This window comes from Triticum dicoccoides, chromosome 7A, assembly GCF_002162155.2.
Source record: "Triticum dicoccoides isolate Atlit2015 ecotype Zavitan chromosome 7A, WEW_v2.0, whole genome shotgun sequence".
Taxonomy (NCBI): domain Eukaryota; kingdom Viridiplantae; phylum Streptophyta; class Magnoliopsida; order Poales; family Poaceae; genus Triticum; species Triticum dicoccoides.
In genome coordinates, this window is record NC_041392.1 from 662,661,680 (window position 1) to 662,677,438 (window position 15,759).

Below are 15,759 nucleotides of genomic sequence, written 5' to 3' on the forward strand. Positions count from 1 at the left end.
TTATTGGCTTCCAAAGCTTAACTTTCACTCCCACTTACAATATGTAGAGTATTTGACAAAAAACTACCACTTTCAACCAGCCCTAGGAAGAATCTATTGTACAAAAAATAGCAAAAACACACCCAAAATTTCTTAATCCACGCCAAAAACTACCTAGTACTCCTACCGATTAGGTTCATTTAAACCCATTTATGACAGGGTTGGCCCACACGTCCGTGCTGACGAGGCAACTTAAACCAACACATTTTGTTTGATCGTTGACACGAGGGACCCACATCTGACCTTCTATCCTGTTATCCCCCTCAAATCATTATTTTTCCTGAACATTACTTCAAACAGTACTGATGCGTGTTCGGCGGTGGCGTCGGTGATGAGTGAGTTGGCCGCCGCTCCGCCGGATGGGCCGGACGCCGGGCTGGCCTCCGCACGGGTTGGCAGGCTGGCCCGAGCGTGACTCACGAGCGAGCAAGCCGCCGCGCTGGCCTTCGCTCGAGCCAGATGGCTGGCCTTAGCGCGGCGTGCGCGAGCAAGCCGCCGCGTTGCCGTGCCAATCTAGCTAGCAAACCTTGCAGACAAGCAGCTGGACGGAGCTATCTTGGCTAGCTAGCGGCCGCGAGCGCCGGACGGAGCTGGCATCCGGGCTGCCGCAACATGGGCTCCGCACCACCGGCGGTTTTGACCTCGCCTTCTGCCGGCGGCGGTAGTTGCGTCCCATGGCCGAGGATGACTAGGTGGACGAGCTGAAGGTAGGAGGTCACTCGAGGATTTTTGTTGGTAAGAGCATGTACAATGGTTGATAAGGTAGCCTTATCTTAAGTCTGCCACGTATGCAAGTGGTAGTAGTTTCTTGGCATTTTAGTGGTTTCTTGCATTATTAGAGCAAGTACAATAGAGCTGAGTCAGCGGGCTATAAGAAATAAACTAGTATATTTCTGCTTAGTTGGAGGAAAGAGAAGAGGAGAGAGAAGGTAAGCGGGCTCTTCGTGAAGAGCCAGCTCTAGCACGTGCTCCTAGGCACTTTGTGAGAATGAGAAGTGGGCCACATAATAAAAAAGTAGTACACTCTTTTGATCTATTATTGTACATGTTGGTTATAAGATGGGATGTAGATGACATGGCATTGGCTTATAGCCAGCAGCAGATGATAGGGGTTTCTTGTAAGGAACAATGTACGTACTACTAGCGACAAAAGGAAATTCTAGGTTGCGTTGTACTCCAACGAGTACTACTAGTGGCCGCGGGAGTGTATACCTCGTTTTGTGGGTTTGATCCCGGCCGAACGCACGACAGCCTTTTTTTTAAAATAGTACTACTACACTTCACTGCGAGCCAATATTTTACACGGGTAGTTTGAGTTTTGAAGTCAAACGGACGTGCAGCCCCACAATCTGGGTGCACTGGACAGCCTAGCCACGTGAACGGGTTTTCCTTCCCAGCATCCCGTGGCTCGCGTGCTCGCCCTAGCCGCACCTCGCTTGCATCTTCCTCATCAGCTAGTAGCATATTTAAACTAGCGCCTCCCAATTAAGCCCGAGGAGCCGGAAAAGCCTGGCGGGGCATTGGGAACTATGCAATATGGCTCTGTACGTAAAGTGCTCTACTCCCTCTGTCTAGGTGTGTAAGTCACCTTACGAAAACCAAATAATCCCAAAACACTTAGGCACCATACATTAACTCCCTTCTCGTTTTTTTGTGGCATATCAACCAATAAGATATGTGGGTTGTGCATGCTTTCAATGACTTGAGACTACCAAACATAACATGCAGTGGTTAGTTCATTGCATGCAATGCTATTAATTAGCAAAAATATATTAAGTTTTCTCATTTTCCTCTCCGCCTTGGTTACGATGCACAATGTAAGATGACTTACACACCTTGACGGAGGAAGTACTACTACTCTATAGCTTGTGGCATTGCACGCATGGACTTCACTCCATTATCGGCTCTACTATGAAAGAAATTCCTCTTGACATGTTTTTTTGAAATGGAGGCAAAAGCTTTGTTTCATCTCATTCATAAAGAAGGAACTACTAACAAAGTTCGACGAGATCCATTACACCTCCACAAATGGAAGCGAAAAGCCTAGTCTCATTGTATCAAATAACTCAAATGTTCTGCCCCTGCAGTAACCGTCGCTGATAAACAGGCTGCTAGTGTGTGCGTGAGAGGAGCGACTGAGTAGGCCAGCTACGTGAGAGGAGCGACTGAATAGAGCCCCGAGAGTACCCACTAGGCCACTACGCAGGTGTACTAATTCCCCTGCATTGATAGTACAACGATGGTTCTAGAGAATAGTAGTACCCTTGTAAGTGCATCTAGTGCCCCTTAGTGATTTTGGTGTATTGAAGACTTATAGGTTAAGGGACTAATGCGTTTGTGAGTGTACACAGGTCTATAAGTCTATGAGGAGTTTGATATTTACAGAGAAAGTCGACCCCTAAAAATGAAGTTCTTTGACTGAAGACTCTGGATTTTTGAAGACTTTCTGAAGACTTTGAAAGTGAAGAAATTGGTGTGACCTTGAAGACTCGGTATTCATTCGATGAATAACCCCGCGAGGTCCCGGCATCTTGAGCTTGAGGTATGCATAATGCGGTACCGCACTGAATCTCGCAAATGCGGTTCGCCCGAGCAGTGCATGATAACCACTGCGGAACGGGACTATATCAAAGATTAACTCTTCGCTTCGGAAGTTATCCGGGGATCCGAAGGCCACTTCCAGTGTAATTGAGCCTATGCAATGGGCCTCTACACCTGGAATGACGCCTTTAAAGGTCGTTTTTGTGGGTTTGATCCTTGAGGGGTCTATACCCATTTTGCACACTGTGTCCTGATAAAGCAGGTTCAGGCTGCTGCCGCCATCCATAAGGACTCGAGTGAGGTGAAATCCGTCAATGATTGGGTCTAGGACCAGTGCGGCGAATCCGCCATGACGGATACTAGTGGGGTGGTCCCTACGATCGAAGGTGATCGGACAGGAGGAGCAAGGGTTGAACTTTGGGGCGACTGGATCCAACGCATATACGTCCCTAAGCGCATGCTTCTGCTCCCTCTTGGGGATGTGGGTTGCGTATATCATGTTCACCGTCCGCACTTGCAGGGGAAACCTCTTCTGTCCTTCGGTGTGCGGCTGCCGGGGCTCCTCCTCGTCATCGCTATGCGGCCCCTTGTCCTTCTTTTCGGCAATTAACTTGCCGGCCTGCTTGAACACCCAACAATCCCTGTTGGTGTGATTGGCTGGCTTGTCTGGGGTGTCGTGTATTTGACACAAGCGATCGAGTATACGGTCCAAGCTGGACGGACCCGGCGTACTTTGTTTGAATGCCTTTTTCCGCTGACCGGGTTTAGAGCCTTTGAATCCGGCATTGACTGCCATATCCTCGGTATTTTCGCTGTTAATGTGGCGCTTATGTTTGTTGTGACGTGACCTGCTATTGCCGTCCTTGGTATCGGAGGTACCATGGTTCTTTGACATGTTATTACTGTGAGCCAGCCAGCTATCTTCTCCCGCACAAAAGCGGGTCATGAGCATCGTGAGAGCTGCCATAGATTTTGGCTTTTCCTGACCAAGGTGCCGGGCTAGCCACTCGTCTCGGATGTTGTGTCTGAAAGCCGCCAAGGCCTGTGCATCCGGACAGTCGACGATTTGATTTTTCTTTGTAAGGAACCGAGTCCAGAATTGCCTGGCCGACTCTTCTGGCTGCTGAATTATGTGGCTCAAGTCATCGGCGTCTGGTGGTCGCACGTAAGTGCCCTGAAAGTTGTCGAGGAATGCGGCTTCCAGATCTTCCCAGCAGCTAATGGAGTCCGCTGGCAAGCTGTTAAGCCAATGCCGCGCTGGTCCTTTGAGCTTTAGTGGGAGGTATTTGATGGCGTGTAAGTCATCACCGCGGGCCATGTGGATGTGGAGGAGGAAATTCTCGATCCATACCGCGGGATCTGTTGTGCCGTCGTATGATTCAATATTGACAGGTATGAAACCTTCTGGGAATTGATGATCCATTACTTCGTCTGTGAAGCATAAGGGGTGTGGGCGCCTCTGTATTGGGCTATATCGCGACGCAGCTCGAATGGGTCTTGCCCGCTGTGTTCGGCCCGGCCGGATTTGCTTTTACTGTATCCGGCGTGACGTTTATCGTCTCGCAGAGTTGTGCGCCCTCGTGATCCGTAGATCGATCTTGCATGCTTTGCTTTGTCCTCCAATATGTCTCGCAGGACTGGCGTATCTCCCCATGCCTTTTTATTTGAATGGCGTCGGGGTGGAGGCTGAGTTTTTGGCTGGAATGCCTCTCTATCGCGGCCACGAGGTGGCCGATCAGCCGTATCATACGCTTCTTCCTCTAGTCGGGGTAGTAACCTGCACTTTGGGTTATTCTTGGAGGGGCGCTCGAGTTTATATTCCTCGGCCGCGAGGACTTCAGTCCATCTGTCAGCTAGCAGATCTTGATCAGCTTGAAGCCGCTGCTGCTTTTTCTTCAGGCTATTTGCCATGGCCATAAGCCAGCGCTTGAAGCGCTCTTGTTCGACGGGATCCTCTGGTATGGCCAATTCATCGTCGCCGAGGCTTGCCTCGTCTTCGGAGGGGGCATGTAATTGTCATCCTCCTCCTCTCTGTCTGCCGCTCTCTCAGGAGGGCTGGCTCCTCCATCCTCCTGCTCTAAATCTTGCTAGAGGGGATTGTTGTTGTCTTCGGCACTATCCGGAGTGTTATTATCTCCCGTGCCGGTATCACCACTTTTGCTTTGGCGGGACTTAGAGCGGCGCCGCTGACGTCGGCGCTTGGGTTGCTTCTTGGAGGGGTCATCCTCCGTTATCTCGTCGCCATTGCCTTCTTTGGGTGTATCCACCATGTATATGTCATATGACGAGGTGGCTTTCCAGTGCCCTACAGGTGCTGGTTCATGTTCGTCTCCTACATCGTCGTCCATACCGTCGATGTCTTCAGAGTCGAAGTCGAGCATGTCGGTTAAATCATCGACAGTGGCTACGAAGTGGGTGGTGGGTGGGCGTCGAATTTCTTCATCGTCCGCATCCCAATCCTGTTGGCCTTAGTCCGGCCAGGGCTCTCCTGACAAAGAGAGAGATTTTAGTGAATTCAGAATGTCGCCGAAGGGCGAGTGCTGAAAGATATCTGCGGCGGTGAATTCCATGATCGGTGCCCAATCGGATTCTTTTGGCAGGGGCGCGCATGGTTCAGAGTCCGAAAAAGAGTCCGACACCTTGGGGCCACGGGCTTCGCAGAGGATTAGGCTGGTGTTCGGCTCGATCGTCGTTGAGACTGCAATTCCTGAGGCGGTGTCTAGCCACCCGTCCTCGATTTGCGCAGTTGGCTCCGAGCTAAGGGTCGGAGCTGATGCGGGCGCGACCTCTGGGGTACTGTTCAGCGGCAGAGCTAGGTCATACCCATCGTGACAGTGCAGCGCGCCCGGCTGTGGCTCGAACCCGTCGAAGATCAAGTCTCCGCGGATGTTGGCCGTGTAGTTCAAACTTCCAAATCCGACCTGATGGCCAGAGGCGTAGCTTTCAATCTGCTCCAGATGGCCAAGCGAATTAGCCCGCAGTGCAAAGCCGCCGAATACGAAGATCTGTCCGGGGAGAAAAGTCTCACCCTGGACTGCGTCGTTGTTGATGATCGGAGGAGCCATCGAGCCTAACAGCGACGACACAGAGGAACTCTCAATGAAAGCACCAATGCCGGTGTCAAAACCGGCAGATCTCGGGTAGGGGGTCCCGAACTGTGCGTCTAGGCCGGATGGTAATAGGAGGCAGGGGACACGATGTTTTACCCAGGTCCGGGCCCTCTTGATGGATGTAAAACCCTACGTCCTGCTTGATTAATATTGATGATATGGGTAGTACAAGAGTAGATCTACCACGAGATCAGAGAGGCTAAACCCTAGAAGCTAGCCTATGGTATGATTGTATGTTGTGGTTGTTGTTGTCCTACGGACTAAAACCCTTCGGTTTATATAGACACTGGAGAGGGTTAGGGTTACACAAGGTCGGTTGCAAAGGAGGAGATATCCATATCCGTGTTGCCTAGCTTGCCTTCCACGCCAAGTAGAGTCCTATCCGGACACGAGACGAAGTCTTCAATCTTGTATCTTCATAGTCTAACAGTCCGGCCAATGGAGATAGTCCGGCTATCCGAAGACCCCCTAATCCAGGACTCCCTCAGTACCCCAAGGGCTCGACTTTTGATCTCATTGGATATTCTGACTCTGACTATGCTGGTGATCGTGTGGACCGCAAGTCAACATCTGGTACATGTCATTTCCTCAGATGATCTTTGGTCTGTTGGTCCTCGAAGAAACAGAACTGCGTATCACTATGTACTACTGGAGCTGAGTATATTGCCGCTGGTTCTTGCTGCGCTCAATTGCTATGGATGAAGAAAACTCTCAAGGACTACGGCATCAACATGAAGAATGTGCCTCTCTTCTGTGACAATGAGAGTGCCATCAAGATTGCTCACAACCCAGTTCAGCACTCGAAGACTAAGCACATTCAGATTCGTCATCATTTTCTTCGTGATCATGTGTTGAAGGGCGACATTTCTATTGAGCATGTGAAGACCGAAGAACAGCTAGCCGATATCTTCACTAAGCCCTTGGATGAGAAGAGATTTAGCAAGTTGCGGTGTGAGCTAAATATCCTAGAAACTTCGAATGTTCTTTGAAAAGGACACTCATCCTAACACTTATGCAAAATTGATGACTTAGATGTGCAACACATGAAGAAACGTTTTTCTTCAATCAATGAAGAATAACACCCTAAGTGTGAAGAAATTAACGAAGAATTTGATTCTCAGAACCCTACGATACTTGTACGCGGTGTCTGAAATCATCATTCTTATACGGTGGGTCACGCCAACACCAAAAGTTGAAATTCCTCAGTTATTCAAAACTTCAACTTTGCATTGTCTTCACTGTTTCCGTTGTTTTTCTTCATTGGCTATATATATATATATATATATGAGTTTATCTCCTATACAACATTCACTTATAGCTATATCTTCAAGTTGGTTTTTCTGCTAAGTGAATGTGATCGGACCCTTCCCCCTCTATGCTATACTCAACCCAATCTGTTCACAAAATCTTCAATTGCGAACTGAACTTTTAACCTATCTTATCCAATTTTCGGCTTTGCCGCTCAAACCGTTCCGCACCCCATGACATACTTATCCAATCACCCACGATCTAACACGATCTCCACTTCTCAGTATGACATATGTCATGCGAATGAGAAGGGTCAGGGGCACGTTCGTCCAAATTCTTTGGGCGAACGGTTTTCACCATGGCTATAAATATGCCTCTCCCCTTCCTCACTTCTTTTACTCTGCTCGACCTCTCTCAAGCTCGAGCTTCTCAAACCCTAGCGCCGCCGCTACTTCATCGTCACCGGCGAGGAAGAGCTCTACCTCGACCTCGTCGCCGCCGTACTCGCGCCGGCCGCGGAAATCTTCACTCCGCCGCCACCGTAGCTGTATTCCTCCGCCAAGTTAGGGCGTGGAAGATCCGCACTGACGAACTTCACATCTCCTCACTCCAATTCGTCATGTTCTTCGTTCAGGGTAATTAAAAGTTACTTTTACTACCCTCGTTGATTCGAATGATTATCTACAAAATCTTCAAAGGTGTTTTTCTTCATATTTCACACACTAAAACACCTCTCATATCATTTGTTCTTGACTCATTTCTCTAAGCTGCGAATTTCTCTTCAAGATTCCTCAATTGTGCGGATTTCTGATCTGTACAACTCTGGAACCTAGGACTAAGAATGCTTAGTGAAATTCTTCAAGACTTATCTGGTCAAATTCCTCAAACTTGTTCTTTATAAAACATTCTGAGAATGCATATGACCTCTCCAAATTCCTCGCAACTATACTCTGTTCACAGGTACTCATGTCAGCTGCTGAATCACTAGGTTCTCATCAACTTAACTCATTTGTAGCGTTCCTTGAAGAAAAATTGCATACTTCTTCAGAGAATTCAATTGTTCAAATTCCTCAACTGAAGAAAATGGCTGACGGTAAGAAGCCACAGAAAGGAGGAAAGAGGGTTGAGGTCAACACAATGTTTGAGATCCCTAATGATATATATGCTGGGTGCTGCACACCTCCTAAGGAAGACAAAAATTAGTGCAAGGTGCGCATTCAGAAGATAGAGAGGAGATGGGCAAGAGAGTGGAGGGAGTACAGGTATGTCACTCCCAAATACATGAAGAAATTCACACTCAATCCTCCATGCCCAAGACCTCCATTGGCACCTGGCCAAATAGCTGATCCTACCAGCCTCAAGCGTGGTGAGGATTATCCTAATGAATGGGCCAAGCGCCAAGCCAAGTTGGCTAAACAAGCCAAAGAAGTTGTGAGGAAATTCAACAAAGACTCTGCTGCTGCTGCTGCCGCTGAGGCCTTTGTCAACCCTAAGAAGGTCATGTCAAAGAAGCCTGCGCACAAGCCTAGTGCTTCACCTTCAGTGGTTTCAAGGCCAAGTTCCTCAGCAAAGCCCTCACGGCCAGAATCTTCAAAGCCATCAAGGCCAACTTCTCATGTTGCTCCTGTTCCTCCCAAATCCTCAGCTCCTCACAAGTCCTCAGCTGTTCCGACAAAGTCCTCTGCACCTGTGCATCTCGCCACGTGTCAAAGGACCACATGTGTCTCAATTGCCTCAGGAGCTTCAGCTAGTTCCTCAGCTGCACCAAATTCTTCAATGGGACCCTCTCTACTGAAGACAAAGGCCACTACTAGACGAGGTCCTCGCCCTAGTCCTTAGAAGAAGCAGGTCGCCTTCCAAGTGCCGTCTGAAGAAGACGAAGCTGATGATGATGAACTTGCTGAAATCATCAGAGATAGGCAAGTCAGGGCTGCTAGAGCCAAGGGAATAGATGTGCCACTACTTTTGAATCCAAAGCTGATTATCGAATACATTGATGTTTGGCACAAGGACCCCAACACTCCCATACCTGATTTCAAGCTGACTCCTGTCCAAAGTCACATGCTGACCCATTCCATCCAAGAAGAAAAATGGAAATATGAGAAGGCCAGGTAGATCAAGAAAGCGCAATACAAGAAGGAGAAATTTCTAAAGAACAACATTGTCACTATGACAACTGATGAACTTGTAAAAATCCAATCTGAAATCAAAACCCTCAGCGATGACTTCAAAGCCTACTATGCTGATTGGCAAGGAGCCAAAGTCAGATTTGTAAAGATAACTGAACAATTCACTTCCAATGTTGCTGCCCCAATGCAACAGGAAATTCCTCAGGCTGAAGCATCTGCTCAGCCAACTAAAGAGCATGCCAGCACCGTTGATGAAAATCCAGCTGCTGAAGAAAATGTGAATTCCAGGGCTGATGACTGCATTCTAGCCGCTGAAGAAATTGGCAGGGCATCCACTAGTGGTGCGCCTGAAGAAAATGAAGAAGTCAGGGCAACTGCATCAGTTGTGCCTGAAGAAAATCAACCAGATTCCTCTGCTCCTCCTACGCCTATACCAACTCCGATCCTTCCATCTGCATCAGATGTCCAAAAAACCAAGGCTGCAGAGCATGCAACAGTGAAGAAAAGGAAAGCATCAGCTACTTCAGATTCTTCAGCTCCGAAGAAGATGAAGCCTTTGACCAGCTCGTTTGAAAATCGCATTGATGTTGTTCCTCTCTCTACTATTCCATCAAAGGACCTTGTTCCTTTCAATGAAGAATATGTGATTCCCAGCGGATCTGATGTGGAAACTCCTTCTGCTGCTTCGTCAGAGCAGTTGGATGAAGAAATTGAAGTGGATGAGATCCCTTCAACACCTGTCATTTCCTCGCCTCTGCCTTAGTTCACTGCTGAAGAGGCTGGCATTGAAGAAATGGAAGATGAAGATGTGGATGTTGGCTGCTCCACACCAGTGATGAGTGATGAATTCTGGGAAAGTCAGCATCCAAACTCTCCAATGTTCACGCCATTGCAACAAATACCTCAGTCCCCTGCACAAACTGTTCAACTGGGCTCTGAAGAAACTCACTCCACTTCATCTGTACGTGATGAAATTCCAGCCACTAGTGCTGAAGAAACTGCTGCTGCTGAACATCTGAAGACGCAGACTATTACTGAAGAGGAACCAGAAATTCCTCAGCCTGAAGAACCTGTGATTGAGATTCCTGAGGTCGTGATGCAACTCACTGACACTCCTCTACCCAAGCCAAAGGATCCATTCTCCAGGAAGCAAAAATTCAAGGCTGATGATTTCTTCGGCGAGCACGTATTCTTCGCAGACTACAACCCTTATGACTCTGCTTGCATTAGGAAGAGGCGTTTCTGGACAGCCAGCCAAGCCAATTTTTATTCCTCAGTGTTGTTCAACGAAAACAAAATCTTCTACCATGAGCACATTCCTCACGTGGATATGGAATCTCTGCCGTGCTTCATGCCAGTCCTCAGTGTTCTTCACGATGCTGGACTATTAAACTTCTGTTCTGACATCTGCGATTGGAATGAAGAACTGATTCTTCAATTTTATGCGACGCTGCACATCACATGAGATTCTGAAGATATGAATTCATGGGTGCTGGACTGGATGTCTGAGAACACTCACTACACAGCACCAGCTACTGAATTGCTTCATGCCTTACCACTCAGTCCTCCCCTTGAAGAAGCTCATTGCATTTACAGTGAACCTGAGCTTACAAATCACTACATGCAAGTTCTGATGAAACCTTTGAAGCCAGGTCAGGCCCCACGAACCAAATTCCTCGTGAAGGAATTACTTTATGTGCCCAGAACTATCTATCGCATTCTAACGAGGATAATGAGTCCCATCAAAGGCCACGACTCATCTGATGAGGAAATTGTTGGCATCATGAAGAATCTGGTATTCAATATCGTTCATGGCATTCCTGTCAATTATCACGATTTCTTCATGAGGACTCTAGCAAATGTTGCACTTTCTCCGTTTAAGCTGAAGCCTTATGCACCTTGGATTATGAGATTCCTCAGGACAAGGTCTTCACTCAACTACAAAGCTGATTTTCAGAATCACCTTAGCTACTTGCCCCCGATTGAAGTCCTGAAGCAGACCTATTCATAAGTTGATGAAAAGGGCAAGGCACCAGCTGTTATAGATGAGGGCATTCGTCCATTTTATGGACAGTTTCGCAAAGCTGCATCTTATTCCACCAATGATGACTCTACCACACATGACTCTGCCAATGCACCCAAGTCTACTCCTCAAGCCACTGCTCCTCGTGTGATGACTGACCGTGAGCTTCTGCTTAGTCTTCACCAGAAGGTGGATCGAAACTATAAATGGGTTAAGCGTCAGTTTGGTTCTATTCTTCACAACATGACTGCTACACATAATGCAGTGAAGAAAAAACATTACTACCTCCATGAAGTTTTCGGTCGCACCTGGGCTGTCTTATCACATTTGTATGGTGAAGAAGATCTCAAGAAAATGGGTCTCAAGGAAGATTTTGACTGGTCTGCACCTCCACCGAAGAAATTCAAGAAGGTCCAGGTTCCTTCCTTGGTGGCCAGCTCATATTCTTCATCGCGCGACACCGATGAGAATGAAGACTTGGACGACACTACGGCAGGCCCTTCCACGACAAACGACCCCAACAATGCTGGTGCTCCTTCATCAACTTGATATTCTTCAGGGGCGTTAGTTCCTCATATTCGATCCTTTTGGTCATTTGATGACAAAGGGGGAGAATTTTGAGTTAGTCTTCAAGCGGGTCTTTCTATATGGGCGTTTTTTTGTTAAGTTACAACTCTTGTTCTTCTGAGACTTTATTGGATTAAGTTGTAAACTTAAACCCGATGGTGCTCTGATACTTTTGATATGTGTTTCTGCATGCTTATTCCTCATATATGCTAACGCATGCATGCTGAATTACATCAGTCACCATATTTCATCATGCATTTCAAATTCTTCATTGTGATATGTCAAATGCGTGTATGAATTACAAGATATAGGGGGAGATCTCCATGATTCTACTCTTCAAGTGTGAAATGCTTCAAAAGCAAATTCCTCACCATGCACATATTCAGGGGGAGTTCTTCTATATCTTGCAATCAAATTCCTCAATATCAGTATTTACACTTCATATGTTTATCCCTGTTGAAAACTTAACCTATATTGTCATCAATCACCAAAAAGGGGGAGATTGTAAGTGCATCTAGTGCCCCTTAGTGATTTTGGTGTATTGAAGACTTATAGGTTAAGGGACTAATGCGTTTGTGAGTGTACACAGGTCTATAAGTCTACGAGGAGTTTGATGTTTACAGAGAAAGTCGACCCCTAAAAATGAAGTTCTTCGACTAAAGACTCTGGATTTCTGAAGACTTTCTGAAGACTTTGAAAGTGAAGAAATTGGTGTGACCTTGAAGACTTGGTATTCATTCGATGAACATGAAGCGTGAAGACTTTTGTTTTCGTAGTTTCATTTTCTCTTTCTTGAGTCATAGGAAACACCGTACTGTTAAAGGGGGTCGAGGAAATACTAAGGAAAAATTTCCATGTGATGCTCAACTCAAAATCCTACACCTACCAATCCCTTCGAGTGAAGCCATTGGAAATCTCATACAGTCCAGTCATATTCTTCAGTGACAGAGACGAAGTTCTTCTGGTCTCTGAGGAATTTGTTCTGACTGAGGAGTTAGGAATTCGCCAGTGCGGATTACCTACACAGTGAGGAACATGATAGCCCTGAGGATTTTGCTACTCAAAATTCCGACCGTTGCTGTGCTATGAGCCAGTTGTCCCAAAATATCTATCCACCTAACGGTCATATCATTGAAGGGCATTTATGTCTTATCATGTCGGGCTGCTCCCTAGGCTATAAATAGCCGCCCCCCTACAACCACTGGCTGGTTGGCTGCTCCGAGAGAAACTGACACTTGTCATTTGAGAGCAACCCATCCTCCGAGGACTTTGAGCGAAAATCATCAAGTTAGGAAAAACCCAAACCCAAACACCTACAAACCCTAAGTTATTGAGCATCACTGAAGAGATTGATCCTACGTGGATCCGACGCTTGTTACCTTTGAAGACTGTGCTTCTTCCAGACAGTTAGGTGTCATGGTCTAGAGCATCCAAGAGTGACCAAGTTTGTGAAGGTTCGGAAGTCACCTGAAGACTTACCACGAGTGATTGGGCGAGGTCTGTGTGACCTTAGCTCAAGGGGAATACGGTGAGAACTGAGTGTCCTGAGCTGCGTGTTCAGGACTGGGTGTCCGGGACTGTGTGTCCTTAGGTTTAAATACCTAGTCGCCCTAACCAGACGTACAACTGAGACATCAGTTGGAACTGGTCTACCAAATCATTGTCTTCACCAAGCTTACTGGTTCTATTTCCTCAACTCTTTCATTTCCTCTTAACTGTGTTGTGTGCTTGTTCATATCTGTGCTTGAAGACTTTGACTGAAGATTTTCTCAATTTCCTTAGTTCAATTTCTTCAGTCTGTTTGTCTTCATCCTGTGTTATCCTGTGCTTACGCTTCCCTTACTCTGTGCCTGTCTTCATTTCATCATGATGACTATGCTTGTGTTCTGTTATGTTTACTTTTGAGTACTTATTCCGCTGCTAGCAGTTCTTCGCTAAGGAATTTCCTCACCTGCAAATTCCTCAGTGAAGAATTCATAAAAATCGCCTATTCACCCCCTCTAGTTGATATAACACACTTTCAACCCTCCACTTCCAACTGTAGCTCCTTGGCCCTGAGATTCAAGAGTTCAAAACTGGTGCACTATACTATACTAGACTAGAAGTACAGTACATCACACTACTAGTTGAGAAAAGTAGTACTAGTACTGCTACAGTATGAGTACATACTCCTCCGTCACATAATGTAAGACGTTTTTTGACACTAGTTCGCATGTACAAAAAATGGCAAAAACATACCCAAAATTTCTTAATCCACGCCAAAAACTACTACCTAGTGCCAAAAATTTCTTACTAGTGCTATTATTTATAGTATAATGCAATCCCATAACGTTCCATAATCCCTTTCTTTCAAAAAAATCTCTTCTGGAGAGAAGATTGCTATCTCCACGCGAGCTTCTCATAGGCCAGCGCCACCGCATCCAGTCATGTGAGAGAGAGGGAGACATCCATGCAGCATGCAGAGAGAGGAGAACACGGGCGGACAGCCAATGGGCTGCATGGGGCATCTATAGCTGCTAGCTCCTCCCATCCATGCGCCAGGGGTATTTCCATCCAGAAAGCATGCAGCGAGCCCCTGCCTTGGTATCCGGGTCTGCTCTTATGCATAGAGTAAAAATAATCGGAGGGAGTACTAGTAGTAAATAATAGCCTCACCCCTTCGCTAAGGAACAATCTACAGTTGGAAGGGACGAGGCCCTGCGGTTACTACGCTCTTATCTCCTCCTCGCCAGTTCCCCTCCCCCCGAAGAGAAGGCAGTTCGTCGCTACTCCCCTGGATTCGCCAGGTGGTTGACCTTGGACGACGATCCTGTGGCAGAAATCACACGCCGCTCCGACGTCCTCACCGCCGCAAGACTCGGTGCTTCCTGCACCAACTTTTTCAAGATGCTACTTAAACAGGCCATGCTTGTTGGTCTTCCATGCATCCTTGAGGAGAAGGTTCTTCTATGGGACAATCCTTCGAACAGTCCACCGCTCCCTGGCCATGGTTGCACGTTGACTCCGCTAGAGTTGCCGACGTTGAGAGGTAGTCGGATTTTGTCCGATGAGCAGGCCAGTAATGGAGTTTGATCATGTAGTACTTAGATATTCCATTTCCATCCCGTAATTTCTCCGCTGCCCACCATCTTATATATAGGTCTGGGTCGGTGCCAATGAAGATTGGCTTGCATACCTCTGGCCGGATACCACCATCATTTTGCACAACATCCACATCAGTGCGGTCGTTCCGGTAGACCCCTTCTCCACAATTGGGACCGGCCTTCCGGATTGGCTGGGTTTGAATATGTATGATGATGCCTACATGAGATTGAAGAAGATAGCAATTGCGGACCCGCCGACAAAGCGACGCGGCTACGACGATTACTATCTCATTGCGGTGTTCGACATAAGGATTGCCATCAATGCAAGAGGCAGTAACGGCAGAGGCTGGTGCATGTTGGCGGCAGCAGATTTGTACCCCTACACGTTCGAAGACGCCGTGCGCCATCTAGGTCGCAGTTTCACAGTGACAAGCTAGGGGACTTGTTTCATCTGGTTGCCATCCTACGTACGGGAGATTACAAACGGAATGCACAAACCATCATTTGCATCCCTAACGGTACTCCATTATTTTGCAGGGACCAGTCATCCCCCGATCAAAATAAGATCGCCGATCCTGGATGTGCATTTGCATCCGTGATTCGGTCTAACCTGGAACCTTGTAGATGACTTTGGCATATTGGATCAACTATCTTAGCAGTCGTTACCCATGGTACCACTGATGTGCAACATGGTCACACAATCTACCACGATCGGACCGTCACCATCTACCCAGGTATTCCATTTTTTAACCCTCTCGCCTTCTCTTTCATTGTTGTACTAGTAGTATACTTTGTAGTACCAGTAGGAGTACTTTTTACCTTGGAGGACGTGTATAGCTAGCTAGGCCCTTGAAGACTTGAACCCACTAGCTGCCACCATTTTTGTTTTTCCATGTCTTACTATCTCATCCATGTAGCCAAGAGTGGCTATATATAATAAGCCGGTTATTTTACTTCCTCTATACCGGAGTAGTACTATTTGCTGCATAGTATTACTGACCGCCAAGCACAACATTATT